The sequence below is a fragment of the Papaver somniferum genome, chromosome 6 (assembly GCF_003573695.1).
Source record: "Papaver somniferum cultivar HN1 chromosome 6, ASM357369v1, whole genome shotgun sequence".
In the NCBI taxonomy this organism is placed as follows: Eukaryota; Viridiplantae; Streptophyta; class Magnoliopsida; order Ranunculales; family Papaveraceae; genus Papaver; species Papaver somniferum.
Genome location: NC_039363.1, coordinates 178099252 through 178112975, shown reverse-complemented (window position 1 = coordinate 178112975; position 13724 = coordinate 178099252). Strand labels below are relative to the sequence as shown.

Below are 13724 nucleotides of genomic sequence, written 5' to 3'. Positions count from 1 at the left end.
CGCAAGTTAATTAATCTTCTTTTTGATATTGGATTGAGTCGCCAAACTATGTTGTCGTCTTGCATAAAACACTTATTCTAAATCGAATTTAAGTTAACCCACCGATGCATATTAATATATTATTATTAAATTATTATACCCAAGGCATAGTCTACTCCCGTTTTAATTTAATTCTATTTTTTTTCTTATAGAATATTAATATCCATGTGGTATTTGGTACGTTACACAAAATTGGTTAAAAAGATCAAAATCAAGAATTCCTGGGTGAAAAAGACTTGTATATTTTGATATTGTTTAAATGGACAAAAATCAAAAAGATACTTTTCAAATGGACAAAAATATAAAAATAGCCAGGATGTAATCAGTTTCATCCTACCCATTTTCAAATATTTTTTCTTATTTTTAATTTATATCAGGATACATCCAGTTTCATCCTTGCTATTTTTTAAGTTTAAGCTGCGATGAATCCAGTTTTATCCTTGCTATTTCTTTTTTGTCCATTTCAATCATACTAATTTTTACTTGTCTATTTGAACCATGTTTTAAATTTTTTTGGACAAATGACCAATTTTCCGTTGGTATTAAATCTTGTCTTATGGGACATAATTCTGATTTATTGTTATGTAAAGAAGTTAACTTGTTAATGTTGGTTATACTTTGCAGTAAGTTTTATACCAGAACCAAACCTACCCACCGTTTGTATTAAAAGTTTATCCAATCTAGATTGGGCATCTAGAACGTCATGGCTCATGGGCGCTCTGACATGACTTAATTGTGCACTGCACATCATGAGAGCAAAGTTGTAAGACTTGCTCGAAGGCATGAACTCTTGGATACTATACTAACGCGCCAAGCTTGGACTTTACTAAGTTTCTAAGAGATCATGAAAAATAATGCTGACTCTCTTTGAAACAATAACACAATGACGGAAAAAGACCGGCAGCCCACAAATGCCAAGTGTGATTAAATTTAGGGAGCGCTGCAAATCGGGCGACTACTGAGTTAACTCGGTGAAATTTTCTCTCTCTTTTTTCATTTAAATCTTTAATGTTTTCATGACAAAATTTATCTCAATCTTGATTAAACTTTGTTATCTAGTAGTTTAAAATTCAAAAATACGGCTTCTCTTCTTTATTCTAGTATATGTTTCGTTAGGTTTTTTCCTTAAAGTTTTTTTAAAACTGCTTCTCTTATCTCTTACCTCTTTTTTTTTTGTTTTTCCCTATCTAATGGATTACTAATTTTGCAGGGCCTCATATTTCATCAAATCATGGAGGACTTCCATTTTTGGACTCCAGTCTCAGTTATCCTCCTTCTTCTATTGCAATGTAGATCAACGAGTCAAGTATCGTTAATACAGTATGATGCAGTTTTGCCAAACTTCTTATCAAAGATGAATTTTTACGGTATGTACCAGTATTACTTTCTATATCATGTGTATGATTTAAACGAAAACTTCAAGGTTATCACGATTCAAGTTCCGATTCAGCAATCTTTCAGAGACCCAGTTAATTCAAAATTCAAAATATCAAACTTTCCCCCTTTGAAAACACGTAACTGTTGGTTACCAAGTCCCACGCCGAAATTTACTCCGATCAACTTTAATTCTCAAACACCTATACAATATTGCATTTACGTAAGGATATTTTTCTCAGCTTATCTAGGGAAACAAAATTATCCGTCAATAACTACTTTTAGTTATAATAGCTGTATATATTCTGGTGAAGAGTTGCAATACAGTTTATCTCCAAACCCTATCTCTAACACCCGAAGGATAATGGCTTCTTCTTCAAATTCTCAAATCTCAGCAATCACTGGGAAACTGCAAAACACACAAATACGTGATATTGGAGCAAGAAAATTAAGAAGAGATGCTGGTACAAAGTCATCTATTACCAAAGCTACAGATGAATGGGGTACTACTTTGATTGGTAAGATCTTCTCAAAAGATCTTGTTGAGACAGACACATTAAGGAAAGGAGTTATCGTATTATGGAATCGTTTCAGAGTCAAGGAAGTTCGTGCTATCGATAGGAATATTTACTTATTCAAGTTTGTCACAGTAGAAGTTATGAATGACATACTTAAAAAACGTCCTTGGAATGTTAACAAAAGTCATTTAAACCTACAAAAATATGATGTTGTTATTCCAGTAAAAAACTATGTTTTTAAATATCAAGAATGGGATCTCCAATTCAAAAACCTTTTACCTGAACATCACTATCTTGAAGTGGTGAATGAAGCTATTGAAGAATTAGGAGAAAAAATATCTACAGTTCCTGATGATTGCAGGCCATCCTTTGGTACCACTATCAATGCTAGGATCAAAATTGATCTTACAAAACCGCTCCATAGGGGAGGTTGGTGGAACACTGCTACTGGAGGAGTTTCATGGATCAGATTTCACTGGGAGTGGCAACCGCACAATCTTTGCCCTAACTGTTGTGTCATTGATCACAATGAAGAGGAATGTCCCAATGCAGCACATGACCTGATGATTAGAAGGTTTACTCAAGATCAATATATCAACTATCTTCATGATCTCACTAATGCCTATGGGGTGGAGATTTGTGAAGATATTGATCTTCTATTTGAGATAATTTGTGAAGCTAGTCGCAAGAAAATGGAGGAAGAGGCTAAATAAGATGATCAACTTGAAGAGGAAGAAATAAGAAACAATAAGAGATCTAGAACTGGAGATTCTAATGAAGATATCGTGGAAAGTAATACTGGGAAACTAAAAATTCCCAATGGAAATGACGATATGGAGCATGATCTCATTGAAGAGGGAGATAAAGGAGCAGGAGAGAACCCCCATGAGAGGAATGAGGCCTCAAACAATCTGGTAACTCTTCTTAAATTCAATCCCATAATTTATTGCAGAGCAAATTTAATTCCTAGTGTTAATATTTTTTTTACTCAAAGCATTTATTATTTGACTAGTTCATATTTTACTTCCGTACATAACCCTTTTATTAACTTGAGTATCAAGTTAAAGATTTATCTCCACTTTTTCGACCATGATAATCATCAGTTGGAACTGTCGCGACATTCTTGGAAAAGATACTAAAGATCACTTGCTTCACATGAATAATATTCACTCACCTGATATTATATTTTTATGTGAGACCAAAATAAATGATGATAGAATTCTTAACCTCACTAGCTTCCTTAAGATGCCAAACAAATGTTCTGTACCTTCTCTTGGTCAGGATGGAGGCATTCTTCTTCTTTGGAAGGATGGTTTGTCTTTAGAAGTCCTAAATTCCTCCAGTAATATGTTCCATGCCTTAGTTAAAAATGATCCCGGTAGAGGTGAATGGTTTCTTTCATGTGTTTATGGTACCTCCTACAAAAATGATCAGCCTAGCCAATGGAAATACATCAAGGACTTAAGTAACTCTGTCAATATTCCCTGGGTACTTATAGGTGATTTGAATATTACAATGAATTCTCATGAAAGAAACACAAATACTGAACCTACAGCCTCTGAATTATTAGATCACATTAAAGACTCAGACCTGAATGATATGGGATATAGTGGAAACCCATTTACTTGGACTAGTAATAGTGATGGTACAAGGAAAACAAAATCTAGACTTGATAGAGCTCTAGTTAACAGTGTTTGGTTTCTTAATTATCCTGAATCTAGACTTACCCATCTTCCTCAAAAAGGGACAGACCATGCTCCTATTCTTCTAACCTTGTATAATAAGTCTAGTACCACAGGTAAATGTTGGAAATTTTTTGAGCATTGGTTACAAAATGATACTTGCAAAAAATGAAACGATGAATGCTTGGAAAACTAACCTCTCAGGTTTTGTAGCTTATCTTTTATCTGATATGCTCTCGAATACAAGATACTTTCTTTCAAAATGGAGCAAATTTACTTTTGGTCATATTCAGTCAAGGATTTCTCAACTACAAGAAAACCTTTCAAAACTGCAAGCTCAGAATATCCAGGGTAACAACACTGATGATGTGATGAAATTGGAGAAATAAATAGACAGTCTCAATGAGATTCAAGCTAGTTCTAATATGCAAAAGTCTAGAGGCCATTTTTATAATGACATGGACAGGAATTCTAGATACTTCCATATAAAAGCTAATTATAGAAGAGTTAGGAATAAGATAGATTCCCTTAAAACTTCATATGGTGATTGGTGTCAAGACCGGAATTCTATTGAGGATCTTTTAGTTTCTCATTTCAAGAAGATTGGATCAACTTCTCAACCAGCTGATCCCTCTAAATTTCTTCAGTTCATTCCTTCATGCACTACAGACCACATTAATGAAGATCTTATAACAATTTCATATGATGAATAAATTCATAAAGCTCGTATGTCAATGCAACCTTGGACGTCTCCAGGTCCAGATGGATTTCCACCAGGATTTTATCAGTCTTAATGGCATGTAGTAGGAGGTGATGTTTGTAAGATGGTCAAAGCTTTTTTCAGTTCAGGCTATTTACTCAAGAAGATCAACAACACTAGAATCTCTTTAATTCCAAAAATATTTGGAGCTCATAAACCAAAAGATTTCAGGCCCATAGCCTTATGTAATACAACATACAAACTGATCTCAAAAATAATTGCGCTCAGACTCATGAAGCATATGGTGTATATTATTTCTCCTATGTAATCAGCTTATGTGCCTGGGAGACTGATCTCTGAGAATATATGCTTAGTTCAAAAACTGGTAAAAGCCATGAAGAAAAAAAAGGGAAAAACAGGCCATCTTGCTCTCAAAATGGACATGTCTAAAGCATTTGATAGACTGGAATGGAGTTTCCTAATAGAAGTACTAAGAATTGATTTCTGTGAGAAGTTTTGTCATCTTGTGTTCCAATGTATTAGTACTACTTCTGTAGAAATCATGATCAATGTCTCTCCTTCATCTTCTTTCAAACCCACAAGAAGAATCAGACAGGGAGACCCCCTTTCTCCATATCTCTTCACCCTTGTCATGGAAGCTTTTTCAAGGCAATTGAATCACCATGAACAAAAAAAAGCAACTCACATGTATAAAAATTTCAAGATCAGCACCAAAATAAATCATTTATTGTTTGTTGATGATAGCCTTCTATTCTGCAAGGCTAATCAGTCTCAAACAAATAAATTGCTTCAAGTTATTGAAGAATTCAGTGTTTGTTCAAGCCAAAATGATTAACTTTCACAAGTCAGCAGTGTATTTTAGTAAAAATACAAGTCCTTCTTGTGGTCAACTTATAAGTGGTATTCTTCAAGTTAGACATCTCAGTATTAGTGAGGAAAAGTATCTAGGTTTTCCATTCTTTGTGGGAAGAAACAAAAAAAAAATCCTTTCTCTAATCTTGCTGAGAAAATGGAACATAGAATGACAAAATGGTGTTCTATAAACATGTCTGAAGCAGGAAGGTATGTAATGGTCAGAAATGTTACAAATGCCGTACCCGTATATCATATGTTGAGTTTCAAGCTGCCAGATGTTACTATTAAGAAGATAAATTCTACTCAGCGAAATTTTGGAGGAAAAGGAAGACTAGTAAAGGAAAGCCACCAATATCCTGGAAAAATGTGAAAAAGCCAAAGGAAGAGGGAGGTCTTGGGTTCAGAGATCTCAAGCTATTCAACAGGGCATTACTTGCAAAATATGCATGGATACTATGCACAGATAATACCTCAATATGCGCTCAATCTCTTAAGGAAAAATACTTTCCAGATGGAAAGATTTTTGACATCAAAGACAACTCCAGTTCCACTTGGTCCTGGAAAAGTATTAGCTCAGAACTTCCATTCATTAAAAACAACGTTGCTGGAGCATTGGTAATGGGCAAACTATCTTAATCTGGAGCTATGGATGGATACCTGATTTGTTAACTCCTCCTTCTCCAAAACATGGATGTCTTAGTTATCAAGAATACACTTATGTATATTAGTTATTCTCAGAATCTGGAGGATGGAATCAGTCTCTTATTTTCTCTCTTTTTGAAACACCAGTTGCAAGATTAATTTTGAATATGTCAGTTCATGTACATCATGCAGACAGAATGGTTTGGACACTTGATAGAAATGGGACTTTCTCCGTTAAATCAACTTATAGGAAAATGTTTGAAGAGCAGAATGCTAATCAGTCTGTTGGTCAAATAATGCAATCTATTTTCAAAAATCTCTGAAAGTTACTTGTTCTACTTAGAATAACACAATTTCACTGGAAGTGTCTTAAAGACATTATGCAAACCAGAGACAAGCTGGTTTATGTCATACAAGATGGAGATTATGGTTTTCCTTTCTGTTCACAATCCTTAGAGACTTCATCTCACTGTATTTTGCACTGCAATCTCTCAAAAGCAGTATGATTTGTTGTCCTTGGTATTCATATTCAAGATGATGTAAATATGGTTGAATAGTTTTGTGATTGGTTTGACAGACTGAAAGCTCATCAAATTCAAGAAGAACATCTGTTCAAAATAGTTATTACAACTTGGTGCATTTGGATTGCAAGATGTGATAATGTCTTTAAGGGTTGGAAGATCACTCCATATTCCATCATTAATTATGAAGAGCAAGTTAGAAATAGAACTTCTGAAACCAAAAAAAGTTATTACTGCTTCTAATATTGTTAAACAGAGAAGGATAAATTTGCACTGGAATCCTCCTATATTATAGGCACTCATAAGATTAATGTTGATAGATCCTTTAGCTATTCTACTAAATTAGGGGGTATTGGACTAATACTTCGTGATTTTGCAGGCACTCACAGGGGCTCCAAATGTATCTTCTTAGAGACGGCGTTGAGTCCAGAACAAGTAGAATGCAAAGGTTTATGGGAAGCACTTCAATGGGCAGAGGATATGAAGCTTGATAAGGTGATATTTGAACTGGACTCACAATTAGTAGCTGATGCAGTGAACCGCGAGGATTTCAACTCAGATTGGAGAATCTATAATTTAATTTTAGATACAAAGAGTATGCTCAAGAATAAAACTTTCTGGCAGTGTAATTATGTGCCAAAATAACAAAATAAGATTGTTGATATTTTAGCTAAGTTAGCTAGAGTCTCTTTTTTAAGTAGTGTTTGGATTTTATCTATCTCTGATGAGATTTTACCTCAATTACAAGAGGATGCACAACATGTAACTCAAGTCTCTTAATCAATGAAAATTTTCAGCTTCAAAACACACACACACACACAAAATGACAATTTAGCACGCCATAACAAAGGTCAGATTTTTCCATCTGCATCAAAGACTGGAAGAGATTTTATGGCTCACCGAAAAAGTTGTAAAATTGAATATGGTCAATTGAGTTTGGTCGTTTTAAGCTCAAGGGCATATTAGCTAAGATCAGATAACAGATCGAAACAAACATGATCTCATATTGATTTACAGTTTGTTTCTTGTGAAAACTACAGTGAGACCCATTCTCCCAGATTTTTCCACTGAAAAACCCAAGGACAGAAAACTTCAGGCGCGCCCTCATTTTTGGGGAACAAATTACTCCCAACCCCATATTTTCTAAAATTAGGTTTCAGTCTTGCAAATCGAAGAGTAATGGGTGTCACTGAACTAAAATGGTGATGCTCGATGAAGTCAAATTGCAGTTTCAACTTAGTCGTGAGAATAAAGGTTGGGTGTGATTTGAAATCGGTGAAATTGAATCTGAGATGAAGAAACATGCAAAGTTGGTGATTGAAGCTGTCTCGAGAAGCTCAGGAAAATAGATGGAGATTTGGGTTTTATTTTGAGCTGTAGAAGAAGAATTGGGAGCTAGGGTTCCTGAATTGAAGAATATGTTCGTTGCTTCGGTGATGGATTAGAAGAAGAATTGGGAGCTAGGGTTTTATTTTGAGCAGCTACACTGGGTTATTGACGGATTTAGGAGTTGATGTTACTGTCGATTGAACTGAGTTGCTTTGGTGATGGATTAGAAACGAATCGAGCAACTACATTGTGTTATTGATGGATTTAGGAGTTGATGTTGCTGTCGATTGAACTGAGTTTCCTCCGAGAAGAATTGGGCGATTTTTGTTGTCGTTGTGAAGATAGAGTTGCAATTCGAGATGGGTCTTGACTGAATTTTCTGGACATGGAATAATGACTCGAGATTGAACTGTGGAAGATGGAGTTACTGAGGTAGTGGTGGTATTGAATTCATGGAGGAGATGCAGATGGATTTAACTGGGAGTTGGAATTCTCTTTCGAGTGGAGAAGGAACTCCACCATCTAGAAGTGAGGACAAAGTCGATTGTGGTTATGACCGCATTTGTGTAACTGAAATAGGAATTGTTTGTATTTGTGTTTGTTGTTGGTATTTGTTGTTGCATTCAAGTAGGTGAAAGCTGGTTGTGGTGGATGTGAGCTACGGATGGAGGATAATGTTATGCGTGGGAATTATTCAAACATGAAAGAAGATGATGATGTGGTTATGTCTGCATAACATGTTATGCAATCGTGAAAATGGATGCATAACCTGTTATGCATCTACAAAATTTGTTGCATAACTTGTTATGCAGTCCAGAAAACGGTTGCATAACACGTTATGCAATAACTTTTTTGTTACTATTGAAATCAACAAAAACAAAGACTGCATAACTTGACATGCACCTACAGTAACATATTATGCAGTCATGAAAATGGATGCATAACCTGTTATGCGTCCGAAAATTTGGCTACATAATGCATTATGCATCGAGAAAATAGATGCATAACCTGATATGCATCCGTAAAGATGGATGCATACTGCATTATGCATCAATTTTTTTATGTACGCACTAAAATCAACCAAAACAATGGTTACATAACTTTTTATAGATGCATAACTTTGTTATGCAGTGAGAGAAAATGGTTGCATAATTCGTTATGCGTCTGCAGAATGTGTTATGCATCTTTTTTGGTGGCTGCATAATGGTTATGTATCAAGTTTTCGAAAATTTTGCCTAAAATGATGATCACCTCCGATTTTTTTCGTGAAAAACAAAAAATTGTTATTCTTGTTTGTACTCGTTGCATAGCTCTCTTAAAAAGATTTCCAACGATAGAAAATTTGTAAAATTCCAAGGCGCGGATTTTTAGATATGTTATATCCAAGTTGCGTTGCCAATTATACCCCTGATGCATAACCTGTCATGTGGATGCATAATCCATCATGCATACATTTTTAATAATTTCATATAATTATGGGTGTCACGGAAATAATTATGGGTGTCAAACTGTCATGATACCTAAAATTAATTGTGTGCCATGTGAATATTTTTTTTTTTTTTGGGCATGCGCCTTGTTTCTTCAATCTAGGTTCGTAATCAGGCCTAATTCACAAAGTTTTAACAATGAGGCCCACAATTCACATTAACCAATCAAACTACATCACAGTTTCCGAGCCACAAAAAATGTTTTCTCCAAAGAAATCATCCTTGCAAAATTTGGGATATGATGAGTTTTGAAAAGCAGAATTTTTGTCGCGAAAATGAAACAAGAAATGAGCTATTAAATCAAAAACCTGCATGTTAAATTTGTAATCCACCGTTCAAAGTAATTAAACAAAATTTCCGACCATTTTTTCCAATTTGTATTTGTAGTATTGTTTATGAACTCGACACCCTGAAACTGAATTGCTACTGCAAAGTAACCGTCAAATTAAATGGCTTGATATTGCTACATGATCCCAATTGACAAGGCCTAACAAGCGGATTCACCAAAAGGATCTTGCAAGGGTTCTGATACCCACAACTGCAATCCATCATGAAGCAAGTAGTGGAAGCACCTTCAAGCAATTTTGTACCACCTCTCCATTTTTATATCTCTTTGCCTCTGCAACCATCACTACCACTGAAAACAGTGTTTTTGATATCGAGAAAAGAAAAAAGTGAAAAGGAAACCCTGAATACAAAGTTAATTACAAACATATCACCAGTATTCAAAATAAAAGCCCATCTTTTTTATCCCTGCCTCTGTTTAGGGCAAGGAACCTTTGGAAAAGTGCCGCTACTCGAGTTAGACACATCCTCACGAGAAGCAATACCCATGGTTGATATTGCATTACTAGCTGCAGCAGCAGCTGTAAATCAGCAGGGGATGTTGGTGCTGCCAGCACAACTGACTGAACTACACATGCTTACTGAAATCGTCCAGTATGCTTTTTGCTGGTCTGCTTTCTTCGGGCCCTGAACATTATATACAATTTTTTGGTCAGCTAAACATTGTACACGATTGGACTGAGTTAGCAGGCAAGTGGTGAAATCAACTTGGCAAGTGGTGAAATCAACTTGGCAGATAAAAGCATAAACACAGAAACATGTGGACAGTTAACGATGAAGGCGATGAAGAGTTTGCAAATTAACACAGCTCAAATAAGCATAGGTTAAGAGCGAGTTCAATATTTCATTAATTAATCTCAAAAGTTCTTTGAATACTTAAGTGAATCCCTCCCTCTCTCTACGAAACTATGCAGGTATGCCATCCGAAGAATCCAATATTCTTGGACTGTTGTGTCACTAGCTTTACTCTTGATTCCGGAAAACCACTATACTGAGACGAGTGAAGTTGATGGATCTGTAATTTTGGTCTGCTGTGTGTCTCTAGCTTTACATAGTTGGTCTGTCATCTGATGATTCTTAAACATGTAATTTAGGGACTGGTTTTCTTAATTATTTTGACTTTTACAATCCATATTGAGACAAGCGAAGTTCTTTGATGATAAAGGTGGGACACACGCCTACAGTACACATGCAAGATATGTCAAACACCTCGCGACATGTGTATAGTGACCTACACACACTCATAATGTATCAACATGCTATATCACCAGGAAATTTTACACACCTGATAATCTTGGTACTCCGTTCAGGACTTGAATCTGCTCCAGGCTTTGTGATTCCATCAGGTTGAATTAGCAGAAGAATTTCCACCAATCTGAAGCATGGATTCAACTTCTTCATCAGACCAATCATCTAAGTTGATGCAACCTGAATTGTACAAGTAAAGCAAAAGCACCTTCAGAAAAAGAATAACTTAAAACTGACCCTAAACGCCTAGTGGTTTAAGACAACAAGAGAACTCATGTACAATAAAAAAAAATAGTTTAACTCATGTAAATGTTTACGCAGTCATATCTAAGTATTTATTTATTTTGAAAAGCAGTCATATCTAAGTATTTAGAACATAGAATGGACAGTAAATCTAGGCTCTCATTTTGACAGTTCTACTTACTAAGCTTCTACAATCCAAATGGAAGCGAACTAGTGAAGCATACTTCTGTTGCTGAATTAGCTTGTGCGACCCATGCAAATGTGCGGGTGATATGCATGTGTTAATCTTGCTGCTACTTGGGGTTTTTAGAACCCAGACCTCCAAGTGTTTCGTTGTAAGAAACAGAATGACAAGATAAAGTACAGCTACAGCTAGTATATGCAAACTACAGTATAACAGATTCATCAAAGATACTTTTGAAACATAAGTACCAAGACTTCGGTGCACACCACAGCATTTCAACCATAGAGATACTCCAATATTTGCTGACTTGAAGAAAGAGAAATATAAATGGCACGAATAAAAAGAAAGAAAAAGAACAATTGAAATGCTGTAATGCACAATGGCCCATCATATCATCAATAAATATAGCAGACCTATCATAAGAACTAGGAAAGGGAATGAATAAAAAATATCCCTTGCATATTCATTGAGGGAATGCATCTTTTGTCATATTCTTTATAGCCAAGGTTCATAGATCCATTTGAGATTTTCTAAACGGGAAGATAAAGTGGTGGCGAAGAAGATAATCACGCTTTAAAATGAAATGGAAATAAGGAGATACGAATTACAAAACCTGTTTGGATGATACTTTTGCATAAAACAATTAAATTAACTTAAAAAGTAGTTTGAAAATGGCAACTGCCAAAATGCAATACATAAATAAATATGGAAAAAATCAGACAATCAAAAATTTACAGGTTGAAGATCAATGAGATCTTACTACAAATACATAACACAAGAAGACTATTATCTATCATGAAAATGAACTAAACTAAAAGGAGAAACCAGCATACCTGAAACCAACTCCGTGTTGCCACCTTCAGAGACTTTGTGGTACCAACAGTTCAACCAATATTGATGAGAACTTCTTGCTGGATCTTTTGCTGAACCAGCATCAACAGTTTCAACTTCAATTTTTTTACCAGCTTCTATTATCCCACACACGCATTCTAATCTATTAATGAAAACAACTTCTTTCTTCTTCTTTTACCTTAAAAAAAAGAAGTTATTTTCACTACCTAGGTCAGAATGCTACAGTAGAATTCTAATTATCTTAAAGAAACACATCCCAATTTCTTTCCAACCTGGTTTTGGACTATGCCGTGTGGGGCATTAGGCGCCTTTGGCGCACTAGGCGACCAGGAAAAAATATATACAGTGTGAAAACGGTCGATGATAACTTATTGGTTATGCTTAAATCTTGTTTCTTTAGGTGAGAAAAGAAGGCTACAGTTTGTTGGATACCATGATCAATGCTGCAAACAAGCACTGAATATACTCATCTACTACGCATTAGGTGAGAAAAGAAGGCTACAGACAAGCACTGAATATACTCATCTACTACGCATTAGGTTGTCGAATACCATGATTGATGCTGCAAACAAGCACTGAATATACTCATCTACTACGCATTAGGTTGTCGAATACCATGATTGATGCTGCAAACAAGCACTGAATATACTCATCTACTAAGCATTAGGCACCTTGGGCGCATTATTGGCTAGGCAGCCACTTTAAGATTCTTGCGCCCTGGGCCCCTTTGCGGGCGCCTTTGAAAACATAGGTTTTGGATATCTTTAGATACTACAACCCAAATTGACTTTCTTCTCAATATTAATCTCTATGTATATTCTAAACACCGATTCCAAATTTAACGTGAACAAGATCTTGCATCTTGTCTTCGTTCCACAAATCATCGAGTCTATCCATGCTTAATAACCGAAGAGCCTATTGAGATGTTTTGTAAGTTTTATGTATTCTTTAGTGGAAGGGTTCCAACAACTAATTAACCTTGTATCACAGCTATCATAATAAAACCCTAAGTAACCATTATTACCAGAAGAACCAAACATATGAACAGGACAATCTAGATATTTGGGTGTTGAACACATTTCAACATCATGATTTTCTAATTCAATCATTTCTAATACCAAAGAAGATGAGAATGAATCATAAATTTAGGGTTGAAACACTTACAAATGGACGATGGAGTTCAAAGATCAATTCCTGTTGAATGCTTGATACTGGTTTAGATTTGATTTGCTAGGAGAGTGAGAGGCGTCTGAACTGAAAGCTTAGGGTTTACCTGCACTCTCTTTGGTTTTTATTGCGGCGGCTGCCGGTTGGGATAAAAAAGAAGGGCTTAACTTCTGTTTTATATATGGACTAGAAACCCGCTGTATTTGATTCCATGGGCTACGGGGCTGATTGAATAAATCTAGTTGTTGTTTTTGTTTTTTTTTTCTAAATTCAAGAAGAAACTTTTTTATAGAGAATTTTTTTTTTAAGGGAAAATTTTTGGATCCTGGATCCCATTCGAGCCATCCTAAGCATGAGATTTATTAAACTATCATGGGACTATTACACGAGGGTATATAATATCCAGAGATTCATCGATTACAATAAGATTGGTCAGCATTGAATCTCCAGTAACATGATATTGGAGCAGAATAGCAATCTTCGGATCTGAGTTGCATCGAGGTAGGATGTTGGTGCC

The 13724-nt window shown here is 35.5% G+C and overlaps 1 long non-coding RNA gene across 2 annotated transcripts; it reads right to left on the bottom strand.

Annotated features, from left to right (window-relative positions):
* Window positions 1-9461: 9461 nt before the first annotated feature.
* On the bottom strand, window positions 9462-13460 carry LOC113290247. 2 transcript variants are annotated; one of them, XR_003331524.1, is made up of 4 exons: window positions 13205-13460; window positions 12022-12218; window positions 10799-10941; window positions 9462-10140 (listed from the first exon to the last, which is right to left on the bottom strand). It is a non-coding gene; the product is annotated as an uncharacterized LOC113290247 (long non-coding RNA). The 2 variants fall into 2 exon arrangements; XR_003331523.1 differs by lacking the exon at window positions 13205-13460 and having other exon boundaries at window positions 12022-13189.
* Between the last annotated feature and the right edge of the window lie 264 nt (window positions 13461-13724).